Source organism: Ranitomeya imitator, chromosome 4, assembly GCF_032444005.1.
Source record: "Ranitomeya imitator isolate aRanImi1 chromosome 4, aRanImi1.pri, whole genome shotgun sequence".
NCBI lineage: Eukaryota > Metazoa > Chordata > Amphibia > Anura > Dendrobatidae > Ranitomeya > Ranitomeya imitator.
Genome location: NC_091285.1, coordinates 277319328 through 277335221, shown reverse-complemented (window position 1 = coordinate 277335221; position 15894 = coordinate 277319328). Strand labels below are relative to the sequence as shown.

The window sequence follows — 15894 nt, the reverse complement described above, 5'->3', positions numbered from 1 at the left end:
TTTTCTTCACCATTTCTGCACCTATTAAGTAATTTAGGTTACTTGTGTTTTTCTCATTGCATTTCTGACACTGCATTTTTTGTCTCTGTTTAGTATGTCATGTTTTAAATAAAGCTGCTTTGTTTTTGACACTTCCTGGTATTTGGCTTTGAAAAAACTTTATTGATACAGCCATATGTGGACTACACGTTTTTATGTGTTTCTGCCAGGAAAACACATGGGCTTTTACCTGCGGATTTTCAACATTTAATGCAATTCTATTTGGCAAAACTGCACATAATCAGTGTTGCATGTTGCAGATTTAAAATGGGCACCACAGGTCAGTTTACGCTGAGTAAAAAAGGACAGTGGGCATGAGATATCTATAAATTACATCCACTATACTGGAACTCTAAGACACTGCTTTTTGGCCCAGCAAAATATATGCAGTTTCAAAAACTCACTAAAATCTCATCATGGGCACATAGCCTAATAGTTTTGCACAGCTTGATAATGGGCGATGATATCCTTAGGTCACCCACCCTCTGATTACACAAATACACATCACTTGATCTGTTTTATCCAATAAGCATTCAAGTTTTTACAGCTTGGAGTTGGAAAATCTGCATAAAATGATGATGATATGCTCAAAATACTCACTTGCCTAATAATTGTGCACACAGTATATGTATTTATATATAGGTTCATTCATAGGTTTGTGCCCAGGTATATACACTGATCAAAAAAAATAAAGGGAATACTAAAATCCCACATCCTAGATATCACTGTATGAAATATTCCAGTTGTAAATCTTTATTCATTACATAGTGGAATGCGTTAAGAACAATTAAACATAAAAATGATTAGTGTAAATCAAAATTAATATCCCATTGAGGTTTGGATTTGGAATGATACTCAAAATTAAAGTGGAAAATCAAATTACAGGCTAATCCAACTTCAGTGGAAATGCCTTAAGACAAGGAAATGATGCTCAGTAGTGTGTGTGGCCTCCACTTACCTGTATGACCTCTCAACAATTCCTGGGCATGGTCCTGATGAGGCAGCAGTGCCCTTTTACTCCGAAACACGGCAGTGTTTCAAAGTCAGACGTTCCTAGCTGAGATCATACAGCCGCTGCCTGTCACACGCAGCCGTGGATCGGTCAGGATGTATCAGCTGTCAGGTTCATGTTAACTGTGAAATCTCATTCAACTTTTTTCTCTTTTTCTCCTCAGCAACAATGGTACGAGTTTACTACATGCACACAACGTCACCATGGAACAGTTTATAAGTGAGTTATTATTAGACTAGTGCTCAAAATTCAGCAAATAAATATTAGTGTTTGTAAAATGAAAAGTTACAATTATCTAAGGCTCCGGTCCCGAGTGCCGGCGGCATTGCCGGGTATAGGTGCGAGAGACTTGTACGAGTTTCTCGCATTGCACTCGCAAGTGTGATCCCGACCCAATAGTAACTTTCTTCACCTGAGTCAGTCTTCTCATCCTCGTAGCAGCTGCTAATACTAGAATTATGGCATTCTATTATAATATTTCAGTGTTATAATATTCAGATGATTTCATTCTGCTTAGTATATACATGATCCTAGCAACTGTCAGATCAACTACATAAATTCATCCTCATGGAAGACAATGCACAGGGTGGAATAAGCTTTTTGTTATAAGCCTTCCAGCTATAAAGCCAGTTTGACCGGTAGAAATCTAATCTTGTGAGATCATGCTCACGAGTACTGAACGCTTCTTTACATGGCTCCTTATTCTCCTCTCTTTAGAGAGGACTTATCACGGATCGAAAGTGGTAATTCTGCTCTTATATTAATTCTGTTGCTCCTTTGAGTATTCTATTTTTTATAATTCACCATGCTGTACCAAAGATAGGGATCTGTTCATTTTATGCAAATTTTCATGGCCTTTAAAACAAGGCAGCATTGCTCTCATGATTTTCTTGTGGTGCATCTTTAGGCTACTGTGCACTATTAGACCATATTTTAGAAGGAAATATCTTAATTGGTAATACATAATAATGCCTAGAAATACTAGACAAACAGATGAACACAAAAAAATTGGAAGAAAATACAATGATTTTGAATTAAAAAAAATTCTAAAAAAAATACAACAGGCCACAATAAAAAAAAAAAAACATATTGCAGCAGACATTATCAAAAACATAGATACGCTGTGAACAGACTGGATCATCATTGCAATTATTTAAAAAAATGTGTCTTATTAAAATTAATGTTTATATCATTCACTAGAAAGGGATTCTAATAGATGTATAAAAACAATAGATAAGCTTGGAATATCCTGCAGTAAAACAAGCACTAGCAGATTTCATGTAAATATAGATGTATAGGAATACAACTAATATAATTAGTAGTCACTGTATTCAAAATTGTACACGCCCAATGGTATATAAATAAATTAAAATTGCATTAATTGGTGTAAATATTGTGTAATAGGAATAAAAAAGATGACTAATGTTATAAATGCATAAACAATGAATAATAGCCACTATATTGAACAATACACAAGCCTGATGGTAATTCTAAATTTGCTGAAGATTACAAATACAAAATATAGAATAAATCCAAATACTAGGTTATACTGACCTGGTAATGTTATAGTGCCGACATGTTTTCCCACCACTCACATCTTCAAGAATAATGGTGTGAGGAAAGGAGCTTGCGTAATCTTGCAATTTTGACAATGGTCATTAGAACTTTTTTAGACTCATACTTCATGTCCCTATGGATGAGTTAACACAAAGGCTCCATATAATCAGAACTTAGGATAAAAACAAATGAAAAATACCCTTCAGTAAGTAAATGACTAAATACATAGTAATAGTACTTTAACATAGTATACTTAGTTACTATGTTACTATGTTACTATGTTATACTTTGATCAAAAAGGAGTGTAGAAGCCGTCCCACCACATCAAGGTGTACCCCAATCAGGATGGTCCCTAACTTTTGCAGTATATGTCGCTATGTGCCACCAGGCCTCAAATTAGACAGGGGCACAGCAGGCTCCAGACCTGACTGTTTCAACATCTGCCCATGGCACAGCCAAAAAATGGGAAGCCATGCCCCTGTTTGTAGGAAGAAGAAATGGGCCGGAACTCATGTTGGGGCACATTCACACAGTGGCCATTAGCAGAGAAAACCTAAGATAAAAATAATGAGAAAATACCCTACAGTAATTAAATACATAGTAATAGTGCTTGTAAATAACATAGGGTACTATGTATTAAGATCTAATCAGAAGCAAGATTACGATGTGAGGTAACACTATATAAGGACTGATTAAACACATGATCCACCAGTCACAATAGGTGATTTCACATTTGACCCTATCCCTTCGCAATGACCTTTGCACAGGCCCATTAGACACATCAGTACAAAAGATAAAGTCAGGACTTGACCATTTTGACTATGTACATGTTTTATATCCTGAAATGAAAAAAGATAGAGTCTAAAAATGCCCCTGAGGTCACTGTGAAAATTGCAAAAGTTATATTTTTTATTTTCAATATAGACTGTTATGGAAAAATTTGCCAAAAATGTTAAAAAAATTATTTTAATAGAATAAAAACTGATTGAAACATTAGACCATTATTCCATGACAGCTTCTCTTTAAACCCTTAACGACCACCAATAAGCATTAAAACGGTGGCCCTTAAGGGGCGTTATTAAAACGGCAGTCAGGAATTAGTGAATGGAACTGCCCCACAGCCAAAATTTACGTGATTGACAGCCGTACATTACAGGCGGTATCGGCCCAGGCCAGTTTAACCAATTAACCTCTTAAATACTGCTGTCAATCACAACAGTGGAATCTAAGTGGTTAAAAGGGGGGTGAAAGAATCCCTCTGAAGACCCCAGGGTACGGTGGCCTGTGAGATCCAGCTATAAGCCGGGTCTCACCGGCTGAGTCAAACGAGTACTGCAGTGCATGAGACCAGAGATCAAAGTAAAAAATATATATGCCCCACAGTGTGACTAAGTGAAAAAGTAAAAAAAATTAAAAATGTATAAAAAAAGTTTTAAAAAAATACTCAAAAAAGTGCACACAAATCACAAAAAAAGCCATTTAGCCACTAAAAATGCAGCATTTGCGTTACAACAAATACCAAAAAATCAGATTCAGACAAAACCCTCAAAGGAAACACCCACTTATGAGGCAGCTGGAGTCACTTTGGACTAGCTCTGGTTTCTGTTCTGGTGGTGACCCATTATTCTAGGCATCTTTATAGCGTACAAGCGTGGTTGACCACAGTTCTGTGAACGCCTAAAAAGATAGACACCACAGTCAAACGGAGTTCAAAGTGTCGCCATCTGCTTTATTATTGTGAGTGATTCTGTCTGGAGTTTCATATGAATCGCATTTGTGTGGTATTTATATGGAAACCCTGACATAAGAATATGATCTCAGCCTTTTAGTGAAAGTGATCAAAAAATATTTTGTATTTCAAAATGTTACCAATAAATACCCTAACTTATCTCGCACAAAACCAGCCCGCACTCAGGTCCGTCATCTGTCACTGAAACTATAGTGGGTTTCCATGTTATTGGTAGAACAAAGACTCTGGAACAGCGACATGGCTCCCAACCACTCAAATAAAATCCTGTGAAATCTGTGTTCCCAAATCAAAACGCCCCCTCCTTCTGAATCCTGCTGTGCCTAAACTGCAGTAATTGACCACTTTTTTGGAATTACTGTAGTGGGTAGAGCCAATTAACAATTGATGGGGTGTGGGTCTCCAGAAGCACAAACTGGGCACAATGTATGGGGGTGCTACAATATATGGAGATTCTACACTGTATGACAGCACGATGTATGGGTACGGAATTGGCATATTGGCATCTATTTTCACCTATTAACTTTCGTACAAGTGACATATTTGCACTAAAATGTTATATCTTCACTTTCCAATGTTATAAAATTCTGTGAGGCACCACAAACTACTCACTACACTCCTAGATGAATTATTCCAACAGTGAAGTTTCCAATATGCCGTCACTCTTGGGGGTTTCTGCTGTTCTGCCACCTCAGGGGCTCGGCTAATGGCACCCGCAATCTATTCGAACGGAATCTGCATTCTAAAAGCCAAGTAGCACTCTTTCTCATCCGATCCCTGCCATGTGTTCAAACAGTAATGTACATCCACATATCGGGTACTGCCACATTCGGTAAAAATTGCATAACAAGTTATGGGGTCTATTTTCTCTTGTTACCATTCATGGGAATTATACATTTGGAGCTAAAAAAATATTTTACTGGAAAAACATGTAATATTTTGTTTTCACGTATAAATGTTATAAAGTTTTGTGAATCACTTGTTGGTTAAAAATGCTCAGTATACACCTAGATGAGTTCCTTGAAGGGTCTTGTTTCCAAAATGGGGTCACTTGTAGGGGGTTTCTGCATATCAGGGGTTCTACAAATGTGACATGGCATTTACAATCTATTTCAGACAAATTTACAGTTCAAAAATCAAATGGTGCCCCTTCCTTTTGTGTCAGGCATCCAAACAGGAGTATTTAATGACATGTTGGGTATTGCCACGCTTAGAAAAAAGTGAGTAACAAACCTTTCTGTCCGTTTTTTTATGTTACCGCTTGCAAAAGTGATCAATTTGATGCTAAAGCAACATTTTAGAGTAAAAATTATAATTGATTTTTTTCATATGATTTTGCATTAATTCCTGTGTAGCACCTGAAGGGTTACATTTTTTTTTCTGACAGCAGTTTTGTAGTATTTGAGGGGTGCAGTTTTTAAAATGGTATCACTTTTGGAGAGTTTCCAATATGTAGGCTCCGCAAAATCCATTTAAATCTGAATAGGTTCAGGAAGAAACAGGTTTTGCAAATTTCATAAAAAAATTTGAAACTTGTAACCTTTCTAAAAACCTAACAAAATAAAATAAAATGATATTTGAAGAAAAATGCAGATGTAGACTTATGGTAAAAGTTATTTATTAATTATTTTACAGCATGCTTATCTGGTTTAACCCCTTTACCCCCAAGGGTGGTTTGCACGTTAATGACCGGGCCAATTTTTACAATTCTGACCACTGTCCCTTTATGAGGTTATAACTCTGGAACGCTTCAACGGATCCCAGTGAATCTGACATTGTTTTCTCGTGACATATTGTACTTCATGACAATGGTAAAAATTCTTTGATAGTACCTGCGTTTATTTGTGAAAAAAACGGAAATTTGGCGAAAATTATGAAAATTTCGCAATTTTCCAACTTTGAATTTTTCTGCAATTAAATCACAGAGATATGTCACACAAAATACTTAATAAGTAACATTTCCCACATGTCTACTTTACATCAGCACAATTTTGGAACCAAAATTTTTTTTTGTTAGGGAGTTATAAGGGTGAAAAGTTGACCAGCAATTTCTCATTTCTACAACACTATTTTTTTTTAGGGACCACATCTCATTTGAAGTCATTTTGAGGGGTCTATATGATAGAAAATACCCAAGTGTGACACCATTCTAAAAACTACAGCCCTCAAGGTGTTTATTAACCCTTCTGGTGCTTCACAGGAATTTTTTGAATGTTTAAATAAAAATTAACATTTAACTTTTTTTCAGAAAAAATTTAATTCAGCTCCAATTTGTTTTATTTTACTAAGGGTAACAGGAGAAAATGGACCCCAAAAGGTGTTGTACAATTTGTCCTGAGTACACCAATACCCCACATGTGGGGGTAAACCACTGTTTGGGCGCATGGCACAGCTCGGAAGCTAAGGAGCGCCATATGACTTTTCAATGCAAAATTGACTGGAATTGAGATGGGACGCCATGTTTCGTTTGGAGAGCCCCTGATGTGCCTAAACATTGAAACCCCCCACAAGTGACACCATTTTGGAAAGTAGACCCCCTAAGGAACTTATCTAGAGGTGTGGTGAGCACTTTGACCCACCAAGTGCTTCACAGAAGTTTATAATGTAGAACCGTAAAAATAAAAATCATATTTTTTCACAAAAATTATTTTTCGCCCCCAATTTTTTATTTTCCAAGGGTAAGAGAAGAAATTGGACCCCAAAAGTTGTTGTACAATTTGTCCTGAGTACGCTGATACCCCATATGTGGGGGTAAACCACTGTTTGGGCGGATGGGAGAGCTCGGAAGGGAAGGAGCGCCGTTTGACTTTTCAATGCAAAATTGACAGGAATTGAGATGGGACGCCATGCTGCATTTGGAGAGCCACTGATGTGCCTAAACATTGAAACCCCCCACAAGTGACACCATTTTGGAAAGTAGACCCCCTAAGGAACTTATCTAGAGGTGTGGTGAGCACTTTGACCCACCCAGTGCTTCACAGAAGTTTATAATGCAGAACTGTAAAAACAAAAAATCATATTTTTTCACAAAAATTATTTTTTGCCTCCAATTTTTTATTTTTCCAAGGGTAAGAGAAAAAATTGGACCCCAAAAGTTGTACAATTTGTCCTGAGTACGCTGATACCCCATATGTGGGGGTAAACCACTGTTTGGGCGGATGGGAGAGCTCGGAAAGGAAGGAGCGCCGTTTGACTTTTCAATGCAAAATTGACAGGAATTGAGATGAGACGCCATGTTGCGTTTGCAGAGCCCCTAATGTACCTAAATAGTAGAAACCCCTCACAAGTGACACCATTTTGGAAAGTAGACCCCCTAAGGAACTTATCTAGATGTGTGGTGAGCGCTTTGACCCACCAAGGGCTTCACAGAAGTTTATAATGGAGAGCCGTAAAAATAAAACAAAAATTTTTTCCCACAAAAATTATTTTTTAGCCCCCAGTTTTGTATTTTCCCGAGGGTAACAGGAGAAATTGGACCCCAAAATTTGTTGTCCAATTTGTCCTGAGTGCGCTGATATCCCATATGTGGGGGGGAACCACTGTTTGGGCGCATGGGAGGGCTCGGAAGGGAAGGAGCTCCATTTCGAATGCAGACTTAGATGGAATGGTCTGCAGGTGTCACATTGCATTTGCAGAGCCCCTAATGTACCTAAACAGTAGAAACCCCCCACAAGTGACACCATTTTGGAAACTAGACCCCCTAAGGAACTCATCTAGATGTGTTGTGAGAGCTTTGAACCCCCAAGTGTTTCACTACAGTTTGTAACGCAGAGCCATGAGAATTAAAAAAAAAATCTTTCCCCCAAAAATTATTTTTTAGCCCCCAGTATTGTATTTTCCCAAGGGTAAGAGGAGAAATTCGACCCCAAAAATTGTTGTCCAATTTGTCCTGAGTACGCTGATACCCCATATGTTGGGGGGAATCACCGTTTGGGCGCATGGGAGGGCTCGGAAGGGAAGGAGTGCCATTTGGAATGCAGACTTAGATGGAATAGTCTGCAGGCGTCACAGGGGTGCCACAGTGGTCATGAATAGAAATCAGTACACTGCGGAAGTTAGACGCCAACTCTCTGATCCCTCCACTTATAAGAAACTACAAACTGACCCCACCTACAACATACGTCAGAAGATCACCTCTGTCCTAGATAAACACCAACAACTCAAAACTATTGATGCGAAAACTAGAACATACCTCATAAACCACCATCCGGTGACCCCGGTACTATATATCCTACCCAAGATCCACAAGGATCTTCACAATCCCCCTGGTCGCCCTATAGTGGCATCTACCAACTCAATATTGAATCCATTGTCCATTTTTCTAGAAAAAATTCTCACCCCCCATGCTCGCTCTACCAAATCCTACATTCTAGACACAGGTGACTTCCTGAACAAAATTTGCAGTATTAATAATATTCCTCCTGACAGTACTTTGTGTACGTTAGACGTGAATAGTCTGTACACCTCCATTGAACATGACAAGGGCATTGAGGCAGTTACACTGACTCTTCGTGAGGCCAATATGGATCCGAACCTACTAGACCTGTGCCTTGACCTACTTAATCTTGTCCTTAGGGAGAACTTCTTCATGTTTGAAGATGACTTCTTTTTACAAACATGCGGTACTGCCATGGGGTCAAATGTGGCCCCGGCATATGCGAACTTGTACATGGATCATTTTGAGCGCACACACATTTACCCCAACTCTATGTTTCAACAACATGCCCTTACATGGTACAGGTATATTGATGACATTTTCTGTATATGGAAAGGTGATCAGACCACTTTACAAGAAATTTTTAGAACTATTAACGAAGTTAGACCAGAGCTGACTTTCACATTGGTACACCATAACAAGGAAATTGCCTTTCTTGATACTAAAATCATGAAAGACGCATCTGGAAATTTGAGTACGGACCTATTTGTGAAACCTACCGACTGTAACAGCCTGTTACTCTATAATAGTTGTCACCCCAAACCTACCCGGGATAGCCTGCCAAGGTCCCAGTTCAAAAGGGTAGCCAGAATTGTCTCAGACCCAGTTACTAGGAACAGTAGAGTTCAGGAAATGTCCAATAAATTTAAGGCCCGGAATTACCCGACCAAACTTCTCGAGGTGGAATCCTCCAAAGCCCTTAATACTGAAGCTACTGCCCTGACTATGGTCAAGAACCCTAGACTTCCATTTGTTCATAACCACCACCCTACCATGCACAGAATACATAACCTGATTCGTGGTCACTGGCCACTATTGTCCAAAGCATATCCCAACATTCCTATTTTCAAGGATCCTCCCCTCATGAGCATGCGACGACCCCAGAATGTAAAAGACAAGGTGGTACGGGCTGATCTGGGTACACCTAAAACATCATCACTCTTGACACTTTCAGGCCAGAAAAGAACTGGTACTTTCCCCTGCCTCAGCTGCATGTGTTGCTCAAACGTCATAAAAGGTAACAAGTTTCTTCACCCCCACACTGGCAAGGCCTTCTCGATCAAAGAATACCACACCTGCAATTCAAACTTTGTGGTATATATCATTACGTGCCCATGCGGTTTGCTCTATGTGGGTGAGACCACCCAGGCCATCAAAAATAGGATCTCTAACCATAAATCTACCATTAGATGTGGGAAAACCTGGTTGCCATTACCATTTCATTTTAAAGAAGCCCACCACACAATAGCACAATTACGCTTCCAGGTTATTGAAAAAGTCCATCGCCCTAGGAGAGGAGGGAATCATATTCAGTTACTTAAACAGAGGGAATCCTTCTGGATATACATGCTTGACACACTTCATCCGAAAGGACTCAATAGGGAGTTGGATTGGCTATCTTAACCAGATTTTCTTTCCCTTAGGCAAACTAACCGTCTGCACATGTAGATTTCGTATCGTATCTCCACGGGATGGTAAGAGACACACCCTTTAGGAGCCCCCTAAGCTTCATTTACCCTTAACTTTTTTACAATTTCCCCCCCCCCCTTTTTTTTATTTTTTATTATTATTATTTTATTTTTTATTTTTTATTTATTTTTTATTTTTTATTTTTCATATTTTATATTTCATTTTTACTTTTTATATACTTTGTTTATTTATTTTGCCCATGCTTTTTCCTACCTATTCAACTCGGGTTCCTTATGAATAATCATTGTTGGTTTGGACTCCTACTACAGTACCGTCATGTTATATTATATCTATATAGAATGTCAATTTATTTTCTCCACCACAGTGCAACTACTAACATATTGTACTCCTAGTTTCCCTATTGTACTCCGGCTTTGTTTTTTTTCCTCCAGTCGTATGTCACCTACTACACAGGATACATACTACCACCTCATGCTCATATAGGTATACTACATGCCGAGGTCCTCCAATAGGATTATTACGCTCCTCTCTTCCTGGTTCTCCTATACCAGTGCCTAGCTAATCTCTATTGCCATGGATTGATCTAGCCCCTGGCTCCCCAGAGACATTTTGGACTTAGAGTGGCTCTCCTCCGCAGCGCTGTTGCGCCCGGCATATTCGGCCCCTATAGTTCTCATGCGCAAGCACACATCCCTCTGCGCTGTGCCCTCTAGGACAACGCTCTGCGCAGGCGCCGGTTCTCCCTATCAACGCGCAGACGCCGGCAACACAAGCCTCACACGCAGGCGCCTGTAACATAGTCCTCATTTAGGCTAGTGCGCAGGTGCGGGCGGGCTCTTCCCTTTCCGGTCACGTGACCGGATGTGGCCAGCTTAAAACTCCACGCCTTGGAGTCCAGTTAACGCCGCTCTCACCGCCTAGACACTGCCTGTGTCAGCGCTTCCCACGGTACCTCCAACTGCGGACATTGCGACCCCGGACCGCGCCTCCATTGCACCACCAATGACTGTGAGACTACATCTGGACTTTTAAGATAAGTACCCTGGGTCGGACTCTAGACTTTACATGACGCTTTGTATCCCTGCTCATACCCTCTATAGGCACGTAGGTCCCTACTAAGATGACTGACACGGCATGAAGGGATTCTAATATTCCCTGCCTCACCCTATTCTCTTTGCTGGAACCCTCGAGTCTGCAGGGCCACATATGAGCCAACTTAACAATCCAGGTAGCAATTTGGCTGATTTACTTGTTTTACTGGTCTATCCTTGAACTTATATAGAGTATACATCCCTATACTATATATATTACAGCCAACCTGACCTTTTGACAGATGTCTCAAATTTATCGCTGGACTGCACTACAGCTTCCGACTATTGAATAATAAGACAAGCTTTATCTGCCATTTGGGTAATTACTCTCTCCTATATACAGTGGGGCAAAAAAGTATTTAGTCAGTAAGCAATAGTGCAAGTTCCACCACTTAAAAAGATGAGAGGCGTCTGTAATTTACATCATAGGTAGACCTCAACTATGGGAGACAAACTGAGAAAAAAAAATCCAGAAAATCACATTGTCTGTTTTTTTAACATTTTATTTGCATATTATGGTGGAAAATAAGTATTTGGTCAGAAACAAAATTTCATCTCAATACTTTGTAATATATCCTTTGTTGGCAATGATAGAGGTCAAACGTTTTCTGTAAGTTTTCACAAGGTTGCCACACACTGTTGTTGGTATGTTGGCCCATTCCTCCATGCAGATCTCCTCTAGAGCAGTGATGTTTTTGGCTTTTCACTTGGCAACACGGACTTTCAACTCCCTCCAAAGGTTTTCTATAGGGTTGAGATCTGGAGACTGGCTAGGCCACTCCAGGACCTTGAAATGCTTCTTACGAAGCCACTCCTTCGTTGCCCTGGCGGTGTGCTTTGGATCATTGTCATGTTGAAAGACCCAGCCACGTTTCATCTTCAATGCCCTTGCTGATGGAAGGAGGTTTGCACTCAAAATCTCATGATACATGGCCCCATTCATTCTTTCATGTACCCGGATCAGTCGTCCTGGCCCCTTTGCAGAGAAACAGCCCCAAAGCATGATGTTTCCACCACCATGCTTTACAGTAGGTATGGTGTTTGATGGATGCAACTCAGTATTCTTTTTCCTCCAAACACGACAAGTTGTGTTTCTACCAAACAGTTCCAGTTTGGTTTCATCAGACCATAGGACATTCTCCCAAAACTCCTCTGGATCATCCAAATGCTCTCTAGCAAACTTCAGACGGGCCCGGACATGTACTGGCTTAAGCAGTGGGACACGTCTGGCACTGCAGGATCTGAGTCCATGGTGGCGTAGTGTGTTACTTATGGTAGGCCTTGTTACATTGGTCCCAGCTCTCTGCAGTTCATTCACTAGGTCCCCCCGCGTGGTTCTGGGATTTTTGCTCACCGTTCTTGTGATCATTCTGACCCCACGGGGTAGGATTTTGCGTGGAGCCCCAGATCGAGGGAGATTATCAGTGTTCTTGTATGTCTTCCATTTTCTAATTATTGCTCCCACTGTTGATTTCTTCACTCCAAGCTGGTTGGCTATTGCAGATTCAGTCTTCCCAGCCTGGTGCAGGGCTACAATTTTGTTTCTGGTGTCCTTTGACAGCTCTTTGGTCTTCACCATAGTGGAGTTTGGAGTCAGACTGTTTGAGGGTGTGCACAGTTGTCTTTTTATACTGATAACAAGTTTAAACAGGTGCCATTACTACAGGTAATGAGTAGAGGAAAGAGGAGACTCTTAAAGAAGAAGTTACAGGTCTGTGAGAGCCAGAAATCTTGATTGTTTGTTTCTGACCAAATACTTATTTTCCACCATAATATGCAAATAAATTGTTAAAAAAACAGACAATGTGATTTTCTGGATTTTTTATTTTCTCAGTTTGTCTCTCATAGTTGAGGTCTACCTATGATGTAAATTACAGACGCCTCTCATCTTTTTAAGTGGTGAAACTTGCACTATTGCTGACTGACTAAATACTTTTTTGCCCCACTGTATATACATATATACATTATTCCAACCTCATATGGCTCTATACATTTTTTTGTTTTTTTTGTTTTACTGATTGTTGTTTGATTGCACCATCTACTTCTTTGTCGACAGCCTCTTGTGTTCATTCCATATAGGCCACAGCCGGACTACCCTTACTTGGCTACATATTACTTTATCCTTGTTCTTACTTGACGTGTCACAAACAGTTCCTAAAGGGTATGTTTATGAATCTCTTACCAGATCCTCCCGCTTGTAGAGATCTTATCCTCTTTAAACCCTACCTCCTTTCTTCTTATCCTCCGGGTTTACTATTGGTTGCAGGATCACTAGAACCGTTTTCCTCCTTCTACAGGTTATGACATGGGTTCCAGTACCTATATCTTCTGTGTAAATAGTTTTGTATATATATTTTTATTACTATGTATATGTTATGTTCATACACTGTTGTTTATCTCTTTGTTACAGCACCATTTGTGAACAAGGCCACTGAGTGGCCGAAACGTCAAACTTGTTGCCTCACTGTTTTCTGCCTTCACGTCTGCAATAAACTTTTTTCACTTTAGCAAAATTGAACTGGATGAGTGCAGTGTTTTACTTTATTCCACTAAGGAGTTAAAGCACTGGCCTGCATACCTGAGGTGATAAGAGTGGTGCCATAATGGTATGATCACCTACACTACCGTTCAAAATTTTGGGGTCACCCAGACATTTTTGTGTTTTTCCCATGAAAACTCATACTTTTATTAATCAAATGATTTGCCAAATGAATTTAAAATCTAGTCCAGACATTGAAAAGGTTAAAAAAAAAGATTTTTATTTGAAATAGTAATTTTCTCCTTCAAACTTTACTTTTGACAAAGAATGCTTCCTTTGTAGCAATTACAGCATTGCAGACCTTTGGCATTCTAGCAGTTAATTTGCTGAAGTAATCTGGAGAAATTTCACCTCATGCTTCCAGAAGCCCCTCCCACAAGTTGGTTTGGCTTGATGGGCTCTTTTTGCGCACCATATGGTCAAGCTGCTCCCACAACGGCTCAATGGGGCTTAGATCTGGTGACTGCGCTGGCCACTCCATTACAGATAGAATACCAGCTGTCTGCTTCTTTCCTAAATAGTTCTTGCATAATTTGGAGGTGTGCTTTGGGTTATTCTCCTGTTGTAGAATGAAATTGGCTCCAATCAATCGCTGTCCACAGGGTATGGCATGGCGTTACAAAATGGAGTGATAGCCTTCCTTATTCAAAATCCCTTTTACCATGTATAAATCTCTCACTTTACCAGCACCAAAGCAACCCCAGACCATCACATTACCTCCACCATGCTTGACAGATGGCGTCAGGCACTCTTCCAGCATCAGTTTTTCTGCATCTCACAAATGTTCTTCTGTGTGATCCAAACTCCTCAAACTTGGATTCGTCTGTCCATAACACTTTTGTTCCGATCTTCCTCTGTCCAATGTCTGTGTTCTTTTGCCCATATTAATCTTTTTCTTTTAGTAGCCAGTCTCAGATATGGCTTTTTCTTTGCCACTCTGCACTGAAGGCCAGCATCCTGGAGTCTCCTCTTCACTGTAGACATTGACACTGGCATTTTGCGTGTACTATTTAATGAAGCTGCCAGTTGAGGACCTGTGAGGCGTCGATTTCTCTAACTACAGACTCTAATGTACTTGTCTGGTTGCTCAGTTGCGCAGCGCGGCCTCCCACTTCTCTTTCTACTCTGGTTAGAGCCTGTTTGTGCTCTCCTCTGAAGGCAGTAGTACACACCGTTGTAGGAAATCTTCAGTTTCTTGGCAATTTCTCACATCGAATAGCCTTCATTTCTAAGAACAAGAATAGACTGTCGAGTTTCACATGAAAGGTCATTTTTTCTGGCCATTTTGAGAGTTTAATGGAACCAACAAATGGAATGGTCCAGATTCTCAACTAGCTCAAAGGAAAGTCAGGATTATAGGTTCTCTAATCAGCCAAACTGTTTTCAGCTGTGCTAACATACTTGCACAAGTGTTTTCAAGGGTATTCTAACCATCCATTAGCCTTCTAACACAGTTAGCAAACACAAAGTACCATAAGAACACTGGAGTGATGGTTGTTGGAAATGGGCCTCTATACACCTATGTAGATATTGCATTACAAACTAGACGTTTGCAGCTAGAATAGTCATTTACCACATTAACAATGTATAGAATGTATTTCTGAATCATTAAAGTTTTTTAGCGACCCTAAACTTTTGCATGGTAGTGTATAATTAGTTGCTAACTTAGGCATACTAAAGCTCTTAACATATCACCTGTTTTGTAATGATAAGATTGCAACCTATAAGTTACAGTAAATTGTAACTGCAGTAATCTGGTAACCAGTCAAACAGGTTCAGAACTTCAGATAGACTGTGAAATGTACTGGAAGTACTTTACTCAAGTGAAACTGAGAGAAAACTAAATTGTTCAGAAAAATTACCTGGAACATGGTACATGCAGTGTTCCAAACAGAATTTACAATTGATTTACAAGCATGGTGATAGCACACAATTTATTACACATAAATGTACTTTATCCTTTATGGAAGCCTATCATCAACTTCAGGAGGGTCACCTACTTTTTAAGTCTCTTTCAGATGTCTGTGTGTCTTTTACGTGTGG

At 39.7% G+C, this 15894-nt stretch overlaps 1 long non-coding RNA gene across 1 annotated transcript; it reads left to right on the top strand.

Moving 5' to 3' along the window:
• The first annotated feature begins 1214 nt into the window (after positions 1 to 1214).
• Positions 1215 to 13809, top strand: LOC138674075 (uncharacterized). Its single transcript, XR_011320468.1, has 3 exons — positions 1215 to 1270; positions 10215 to 10265; positions 13723 to 13809. It is a non-coding gene; the product is annotated as an uncharacterized lncRNA (long non-coding RNA).
• The last annotated feature ends 2085 nt before the right edge of the window (positions 13810 to 15894 follow it).